Genomic DNA, 10,063 nt, shown 5'->3' on the forward strand with positions numbered 1-10,063 from the left:
GGTTCCCTTTGAAGAACTCCCTGGTATGTTGGGGTTCTCCATCACAATGGTTGGCTGATTCAGGGGTGAAGGTAGGCTTTGCAGAGAGCCCCCAACATTTCCAGCTGAGCTCCAAATGTCCTCATCAGAGCACCTGAGCCTTCCGTATGAGGGTGGGGGGAAGGGCTCAGGCCTGGGGTCAGCAGCCTGGGCTCTGCTTCCGGCTCCACCGGAACTAATCCACTAACTACTTAAGTGGCAAACTCCTTTCTCTTCCTATACCTTGTTTGCCTGTTTTGCAAAATGAGGTCAAAGGCCATGTAGATGTGGTGCTGGGGTATGTCCAGCATGGCCTGGCCTGACACGATCGCCCGAGCCCCGGCTACAGGGACTCTGTATTTGAAACCACCAGTCCTGCGAAGGCAGCTGCATGCATGAGCCCAGGCCACCCACAGCATCATGAGAATGAATTCATGCTGGTTGTTTTCAGCCACTAAGCTTTGGGGTGGTTTGTTATGCAGTAGATGATAACCGTAGGGCACAGTGGTATAGGGGGCGGTGGGGAGAAAAGGTGTTTTCTACCAGGGTAAACCGTGCTACCATGATTCGAATCAGCCTGGGAAGGCTGTCAGATCTAATCTGGAAGGTGGAGGAGAAGGCATTAGCCATCAGCCTGAGAACCTGGGGATTTCTCTTAAAGGACATAATCCAGAAAGGGAATCCAAAGAAGCTGGGTGAAAACACCAACTCCTTCTCCCTAGAGGCGTATCCAGGCCCATCTGTTCCCTCACTTCCCCCAGTACACGATACGCGTGCCAAATGATGAAATACATGGCTAGTCTCTCTGTGAGAGTGGAGCACAGCAGAGACATGCTTTGCTCTAAGGGGCACAGAGTGTCAAAAAGGTGGATAACCCAAAATGCATTCAGGAAGTGGTGGTGTGCGGGGATAAAGCACTCACCGGGCTTTGGTGTCTGACAGCCCTGTGTCTGAATCCCTAGCTGTGTGCCATAGGACAGATCCCCTGAGCCCTCTGAGATTCAGGTTCCTCTTCAGTGAAATGGGGATGGGAACACCTCCTGGAAGCACGGAGAGGATGAAACTGGATAATTAATGGCAAGTGGATAACCTGGAGCCTGGTGAGCACCCAGGAAGAGCTTGGGGACCAGGACTATCTTCGTGATATACTCTAGGATCTTCTGGAATGGTGGATTCTCTCCCGCGATTATTTACTCCCCCTGCAGTTAAAATGAGCTTGTCTTCCTAAGCACACGGTAGCTGGGTGGGGGAGCTGCCCTGGACGCCTTAGGCATGGCCAGTAATCACCCACAGAGGGAGAAGAGAGACTCTCCCCAGTCCTATTTTGTAGTCATTCAGGAGGAACTGAGGCAAACGGTTCCAGACCCCTGAGCACATGCCGGTGTCGCTGGGGGTGGGGGGAGGGGGTCCTTCCCAGGCCATCCTGAGTATGCACCTTCCTTCATTTCACCAAAGTCCCATCTGTTCTAGGTCTCCGGGCAACACAGTCCTTATGGAAAAGTGGCACAGAGCCGTGAGTCTGAAGGGTGATGGGATCCCAGGGAGCAGATGCCACCTGGGGAGTGGAGAGGCTTCCTCTTCCTCTTGGGGTGGGAGCTGCCATCATCACCATCATTGTCATAGTCATCATCATTGTCGTCATGGTCATGGTCATCACTGTCATCATTGTCATCGTCATTGTCGTCATGGTCATCGTCGTCATCATTGTCATTGTCATTATCATCATTGTCATCATCAAACACCATCATTGTTATTATCGCCATTGTCATCATCTTCATCATCATTGCCATCATCATGATCATCGTCATTGTCGTCATGGGCTTTGTGTCATGATTGTCATCATCATCGTCGTCATTATGGCCATCGTCATCATCATCATTGTTATTATCGTCATCATATCATCATCATTATTGTCATCATCATCATCATGGTCGTTGTTGTCATGGTCATCATTATCATCATCGTCCTTGTCATCGTCATCATCATCAGGAAAATAGTCACTGAGGCCCAACTGCACCTCCTTACCCACATTCATTCTGTCCATGTTTAACCCAGGCCTGGGAAGTAGGTGCTGCGACTGTCACAGCTTACACAGGAGGAAACTGAGGCATGCAGGGTTATGTAACTTGCCTTGGACTGTGCACTAGTGAGGAGCAGAGCCCCCAGAAATCACACTCTGGAGCTGGAGCTGCTTCTTGGTTGGGCCTCACAGGGAGCTAGAGGGACAGCTACAGGGACAGGTACACCCAGGTGAACAAGGAGGCAAGGACAGGGGGTGACAGCCCCTCCTTGATCAAAAGACAGACTTAGCTGCTGGGCTGACAGAGCTGCTGCACCCCCAGCCCCCAAGCACCCTTCCTGAAGCCATGCCAGCCACGGCCACCCTTTGGTGCTGGCAGTCAGGTGGCGCACCTCAGGTGTACTCAGAGAGGCAGGGTCACATCTGGCCTGGGAGCCCTCTAAGCTGGGTCAGTCAGGCCAGTCTGGGCCTGGGTGTTATTTGAACCAGAAGCCTAAAACCCTAAGAAGGCAGAGCATCTAAGCAGCGGGTGCTCTGTTCAGGAGTCAGAAGGGCCTGGGCACGCCTGTTTTCCAGCTCTGGCACCTTGGAAAGGGTCTGTTCTCTAGGCCTCCATATGCTCATCTATAAAATGGGGATGAAAATAGTGGCTGCATCACAAGGTCATCATAAGGACTCAATGAGACATTTGTGAAGCTCATAGCCTGGTGCCCAGAAGGTGTTAGCACTTTGTCCTAGCTAAACAATAGAGCGAGGTAACCAGTTCACACCCTGGCCGACATAGTCAGAAAACTCCAGCATGAGCCCTGGGGTCTGAGTCACTGCCCCCTGTGAGGTCTCAGAGGGCAGGTCTGGGGCCTTAGAGAAGCCCTCAGGGCAGTGATGAAATCCACTTCAGGCAGAACTTCCCATTTTTGGAGAATAGCTCTGGAAGGGGCTGAATCGCATCCCCCTCAAATTCACTTTTTAAAAAAATTTTTAAATGTTTTATTTATTTCTGAGAGAGAGACAGCGTGAGCAGGGGAGGGTCAGAGAGAGGGAGACACAGATTCTGAAGCAGGCCCCAGGCTCTGAGCTAGCCGTCAGCACAGACCCCGACACAGGATTTGAACCCACGAACTGTGAGATCATGACTTGAGCTGAAGTCGGACGTTTAAGCGACTGAGCCACCGAGGCGCCCCTCAAATTCACTCTTTGAAGCCCTGACCTCTGATATCTCAGAATGTAACTGTATTTGGAGACAGAGCCTCAAAACAGGCGGTTAGGTTGAGATGAGGCTGTTAGGCTAGGCTCTCATCTAATCCTTCCGAGGCCTTTCCTTAACAGAGGAAACTAGCAATACGGAAAGATACCAGGGGTGCAAGCACATACAGGAAGGGCCCTATGAGGACGCGGTGAGAAGGCGGCCGTCTGCAAACCAAGGAGAGAGCCCTCAGCAGAGACCACACCCGCCGGCAGCCTGAGCGTAGACTCCCAGCTTTCAGCCACCCCGTGTGGTATTGTGTTATGGCTGCCTGAGCTCATACAAGTTCTGTCTTCGACACACAGCTCCCTGCCCTTCTCTGCATCTCTTTGCCCACCTGAGGGCTTACAGACCCTCGTGTGCAGAATTTGTGGTCCCCTCCAAGGCCACTCTTGCCAAATTGGGGCCCAAGCCTCCAGGATCCCTCCCCCGGGCTGCTGCTGGCCTCCCCTAGAGGCAGGAGACCGAGAGCCCCTGAAGAAGAGGCTGCCATGCACCCGCAGTCCGGGGCCATCACACTCGCAAAAGGGGCTGCTTCCCCGCAAGCTATGCACTTATTAAAACTGCCACGGTGTGCTTTCTCCCGGAGTCGAAATGGAAATCTGATTAAAGAGACCAGAATGTTCTCTCACAGGCGACAATTGAGTTAGACGACCCGTACGGTGTATTTATGGTGAAAACCACCTCGACGTCGTCATTCTGACGGGTGCTGCCTACCCAAACCTGAGGCTCATGTACCAGCAAAAAAAAGAGCTAGAAAGTTCTCCTTTTAAGGAAGCGACTAGTTACTGCCTGGGAATACTAATTACGGAGGTCAGAACGGCACAGGTGATGCTGCCGTGTTGCGTCGTGTTCTGAGTTACCAAAAGAAGGAAAAAGCAGTCAAAAGGGAAGGCGCAATTAATGGCAAGCGTATCTCAAATCCTGTGCGTCTCAGGGGAGTGGAATTGACACCCTGATTTGGGGAGAGTTTTAGATACCTTAGGTGCTAAAGCCAGAGAAGCAAAAAGGTGACGGGGAAAAGGGAAAAGCACAGAGGTGTACCCCATGCACGCACGTGCACCTCCACCCCCAGCCCGTCGCTCTTTGACACCCTGGGGTCACATTTCTGCTGTGGCCCCTCCCGGTGCACCCACCGCCCCACACAGGCCGGCAGCTCACCAGCTCCTTCATGATCAGTAAGTTGGGTCAGTCCCTTGCCTGGCTCTGCTCCCCACAGGCCTGAGGGGCACCATGCATCTGTTTTGAAAGGGAACTCCCCTGAATGCCTGCAGCCCCACTCAACGATTGACCCGGCTTTAACTCACTTTGAAGTCATGTAGGAAATGTAAAACGCACACCCACTCGCTTTCCTACTGGGTGTCACACACAGGAATGTCAGGGGGAAGGAGGAACGGTGTCTTTAGGTGCAGCCAGGCCCTGGAGTCAGACTTCCTGCTGCACATCTGCTTTCCGCTCACAGCTTGGTCTCTCCTGCTGCTTTTCAAGCGGGGAGCCCACAGACTCGTGATGAATGCATTAGCCATTTCCAAGTTCCAGAGAACGGGGGGCTTCGAATGCATGGGGCTCAGTCTCGTGGGACTGTGTTTGCATCAGTTCTGGTTGGCCCCATAGCACCTCTGTGCAGGGCCTCCTGTGTTGGAGCTACTCAAGGGAGCTCCACTGGCTTTTACCGCCCCTGAGTGACCCAGGCCAGGCCTTCCGATGTCATAAGAAACATCACTGAGCTTATAAAATTAGAGCATTGATGCATCTCTTATGCCTGAAGAATCACACTGAATTGTTAATATCCTGGCAGGTGGCGGAAGGCTGAATCTACGTCTTCCCTTTCTCTTAGAGGTGTATTACTGAGCAGGAATGCTCTTGCCTAGGTCCCCGCCCTGGCTCTGGAGTCCCCATCTGCACCCAGCTGGTCCCCATTTGCAAGGTCAGATCCGTCCCCGTCAGTGTTGGCAGAGGGAAAAGGAGCAGTGTGGGAAGGGGGGAACTGGTTCTGTGGCTCCCAGCCCCCATCACGGGTGGGGTGGGGAGGGAGGGAGGAGGCCAGGCTTCTCCAAATGGAGCTGCTCATAACCCTGCAGCAGCAAATGGAGCCATCAGAACGCTTTAGCGGGAAGAGAACATTGCTGGGGCTGGGCTGCTGTCTGCAGGATGGGTTCGGGAAGCAGGTTCATTTATAGAGAAGCACAGGCTGTGGCACAGGTGAGTAGTTTCAATAAGTAATTTAAAGAATCTGTTAGAATAATAAGCTGAGCCATCAAAGGCTCCTAGAATGTCTCCTTTAAATCACAAGTAGGTGGACTGATCTGCAATCTCCTTACTTCCTTGTCTCTGCCCAGGAAACCTTGAACCTTGGAAAGTACTCTCTGAGGAAGTCGAAGTCTTCACCCGGACCGTTCTTCCTAGTAAAATGGGTTCTTCGGTCCCAAAGGACTGCTGAGGACTACCCGAGGTCTGCGTGGGGACACCGCTTTAAAAACAGCAACAAAACAACAGAAAACACACTGGACGCTCATCATTTCCTCTCTCAGCAAAGACACAGAAAGAAATCGGGCTGAGGAGTAGGGGAGGCAGGTGAGGGCAGGTGGGAACAGAGAAGGGGGAGAGGTTGTTCTGCTCAGTAAACAAATTTAACCTTGCCCCAAAAGAAGTCTGGCCTTTATCCTTGCCTTTGAAAGATGATCTCTAAGCCCTTGGGGTGTTAGGCCTTACGGGAGTGTCCTTGTCACTGGATCGCCTAACAGTATGGTTTAAGGTGAGTGTGGGTCATGGGATGTTTGTAAGGTGGGGTTGGCCACACCAAACATTAAAAGGATCAACAGTGTCATTTAGGATGGAGGCTTTTGGTCACATGGTATCAGCCAACTCTGGAGAGGCAGGAGACAGGTCAGCTAGGTGGGCAATTGCTCATGCCCGTTGATGGAGCCCCATTAAAAGCTCTGGACACCAAGTTTCCAGTAAGCACAGCAGGTTGGTGACACCCCATGAGCACTGTCACATGTCACACACTGATGCAGGGCAAGTAACACCGTCCACGACTCTACAGGGAGAAGACAACAGCAACTGGCTGTTCAGTGGCCTCCTGGCCTCTGCCCTTTGCACGTCTTCTCTTGGCTGGTTTTAATCTGTATCCTTTTTTTTTTTTTTTTTTTTTAAGTGGGTTCCATGCTGGGCCTGTACGCATGACCCTGAGATCAAGACCTGAGCTGAGATCAAGAGTAGGGTGCTTAACACACTGAGCCACCCAGGCGCCCCATGAATCTGTATCTTTTTGACGTAATAAGCTGTAGCTGAGCGTTAACAGCTTTTGTGAGTTCTGTGAATCCTTTCAGTGCATTACCAAAGCTGAGCGTGGACTTGGGAACCCCCTGAACTTGCAGTTAGTATGAGAAGAGAGGGTGGTCTTGAATGGATTGTGCTCCCTCTGACCTCGCAGTTGGTTAACTCTCCCATTCTTTCTACATACGAAGAGCACTGCTACGAACAAATACTACAGCTTTCATGCGGGATCAGCCTCTGTCAAACACATTCCCTTCCTGATGGGGGTACCAAGGGGATACCCCTGGCTCTGCCATATGCTCCCACAATACTCAGAGCCTGCCTCTATGTGCACCCATCACAGCGGTTGTGTTGTCTGGTTTGCCTTGGGTCTTAGGCCGTGAGCTCCCAGAGGCAGAAGCCTGCACAGTTGACTTGTAAAATGCTGCGTCCAGCAGAGTGCCTCTCAGGAGGCGATGGTGCCTGGTCAGTTCTAGACCCCCTCCCCAGCCTGGCTCTGACATCAGGGAGGACATCAGGAATACTACAGCCTAGAGCTAAGGTTAGTCAGCAGTGAGGATGATGGTCACAAAACACCATTGGCTGTCCATCTGTGCATCCATCTGCTCATCCATTCATACATCCGTCCATCTGTCCATTCCCTTGAAGAAACATTTATTGAGCACCTACTGTGTTCCCAGCCTCTTGGGGCATGATGATAATTAAGATAAAAAGTCCTTGGCTATTCTCACCATTGTCAATATCATCCACACCCCTTGGCCCACCTCCGTGCAGACATGTCACAGACTTCTCTCTCCTGCCCATCTGCTTCTCTGAGCTTCGGAGCCAACATCCACTCACTCATGGTTGCTTTTTCACATGATGTCCCAAAGGCCCTTCAAACTCAGCTCAACTTGTGACTGGTCCTCTCCAGGGTGAATGACACAGAGCCCCCATATCTAAGCCACCTGCAGTTCATATCGATGCCACCTTCCAAATGTCTCTTGACTGTGTCCCTTCTCTCCAAAACCACCATGGTCCAGCATGGTCCCCAGCCTGGAGGAATAATTGGTCTACCCTCACCCTCTCTGACCCTCTTTCCATCCTACTCCAAACAGCAGCCAAGAGCCCTTCTTGAAATGCACACCTGGTCACATCACTGCCTCTCAAACCCTCAGTGCCTGCCCTCTCCTTGGGGACAAAGCCAGCTGTCCTCAGCCCGGCCCACACAGCACTGTACTTGAGCACCCACTGGCCTTTCTGGTCTGATCCTTGCTTCCCTTTCCACCTCATCAACCTTCACGTGCTCCCTTCTACCACGAGGCTCCTTCCCACCGCACAGCTTTCTGTACATGCCATCTCATCCGCCTAGAATATTCTTGCCTCCCTTCTTCGTGGAGTTAACCTCTCTTCCTGATCTCAACTCAAGGCCCATTTCTTGGAGCAGAAACCCCTCCCAGACCTCCTGAGGAGGGGGCCCCCACCCCGCTTACAATTTCCCCAAGCTCTTGTTTGTGGGAAGGCGCGGGTGGTCAGGTTTGATTTTTCCTGCACTCGATGGTAAGCCGTTCAGGATTTCAGCACTTGGCCCAGTGCCTGGCACCGAACACTTAGTGAATAAGTAATTACAAAGAGAGAGTGGCTAACAGAGGAATTTGTAACGTGTGACGGAAGGTGAAGTAAAAAGAAGACGTCCTGCATGTGGGTGGTAAAGGGACGAGGTGGGGAATTGGCTTTTATAGCAGAAGTGGGTTGGAATATAAGTTTTCAGGCATTCTCTACACTGATCACAGGGAAAGACCTGCAAGATCAGAGAGAAAGCGCGTGGGAAGATCCAGAGGGGGGAAGTTACGCAGTCCGTGCAGTTCCAGAAATCTGAGTATTGCCATAGGGCCACGCAGGGGCGAAGCACGATGCAGGGGAGACGGAGGGCCGACGAGCTGAGAAGCCAGGCTGAGGCCAGCAAGCTTGGCTGGATTGCTGGAGACTGAGTTTATCCAGACCTTCCTAAGGAGCAGATGACCACAGCCTCCCACAGGTGCTCCCACATCCTGTGCCTCTCTCCCTAATAGATCTCACTACACAGGGTCATGTTTGCTGGTTTTCTAGTCAGTCTCTCAGTGGACAGCACCTCGCACAGCACCAGGCGCGCAGTAGGTGCTCCGTCCATCCCTTCTGAATGCATTGGTCGCACATAGCATGAATGGGAAGGGAAAGAAGGTGTGGGATGGCCCAGGTGTGGGATGGGAAAAACCCAAGATGGGGGGGGTGATAGACCCAGGAGAAGGAAGCCCCGTGGGTTTGAAGGTCCTAATTTGTCAATGGCTTGGCTGGAGGGGGAGAGGATCGTGGGAAGGGAAGAGCAGCGGCAAGGGATGCTTCCAGCTCTGGAGGCCAGGTCAGAAGCAGCAGGACCGAAGTAGGGAGAGACTCAGAGGAAGGCTGAGTGGTGGGTGGGGTCAGATCACCTGCATCACTGGCCTGCAGTCGTCTCTGAGGCTCGCTGTGTCTGTCTCAGAGGCTGCTGGCAGGCTCAGCGAGGCGATACCTGTAAGCCCCTCCTGGAGAGGCCTGGCAGGTGGTGGCATTCAGATGTCACTGCTGTAACCACTGGGTGGGCAGCTCTGTGCTGAGAGGCAGGGTTTGTGGAAAGAGCCAGCTCTCCCTGTGTGTCTGGACCAACGGATGCAGCTAAACATCACTGAAGAGACACAAGCTGCCATCGGCTCTTCTAAACACGATGCTGCTGAATGGACGGGGCAGGGCAGGGGGTGAGTTCTCTGCTCACATCCCCAGCACATCTCGGACTTGGGCAGGAGAAAGGACACTTGGGGGACCCTTCCTCCATGTGCTGATGTCTCAGCATGAAGGGCTTGGAGCAGAGGGTGGGTGCCTGTGCAAATCATGGGAAAGAGCATTGGCCATTCAGCCAGGACACCTGAGCAAATGCCGATCAAGGCCAAGAAACCACAATCAGCCCCACCACCCGTGGCTTCAGGCCAGCTCCTTTCCCTCCGACCTCACGTCCTGGCTTCCAGAGCCTGGGTGGGTCTGGCTGTGCGGCTGAACTAGGAGTCGGGGGAGGGGGGGCTCTCATTCTGCTTCAGCAATAGTTTGGGGCAAATCGCCGTTCTTCTCTGGGCCCAGATTCCTTCCAGAATGACGAGAAGGTTGGACCACATGATGGCTGAACTTCCTTCAGGTTCTAACTCTGGAAGATTCTAGGTTTGTTTCTGGTGTGTTAACTATTTCCACCCTGCCACTGATTTTTTAAATGTCCCCTGTGATTCTTTATTAAGGATAGAAGTCAGACACATCCCTGCCTGTCACTTTTTGTTCTCAAACAAAGGACTTCAGGTTCACAAGTGTAGAGCCTCAGCAGGTTACTGCAGAGGGCGGGGGGCTGGTCTTCGGCCCATCAGACTATTCTCAATGGCATGTTGTCACAGGCAGGGACAAGGTCAGCCGGGCTGCTCAGACGGATCAGAAATGTGTGTATTTTTAGGAGCTTTTAAAAAGGAGAG

This window comes from Hyaena hyaena, unplaced genomic scaffold (genome assembly GCF_003009895.1).
Source record: "Hyaena hyaena isolate Hyena2069 unplaced genomic scaffold, ASM300989v1 scaffold_94, whole genome shotgun sequence".
In the NCBI taxonomy this organism is placed as follows: domain Eukaryota; kingdom Metazoa; phylum Chordata; class Mammalia; order Carnivora; family Hyaenidae; genus Hyaena; species Hyaena hyaena.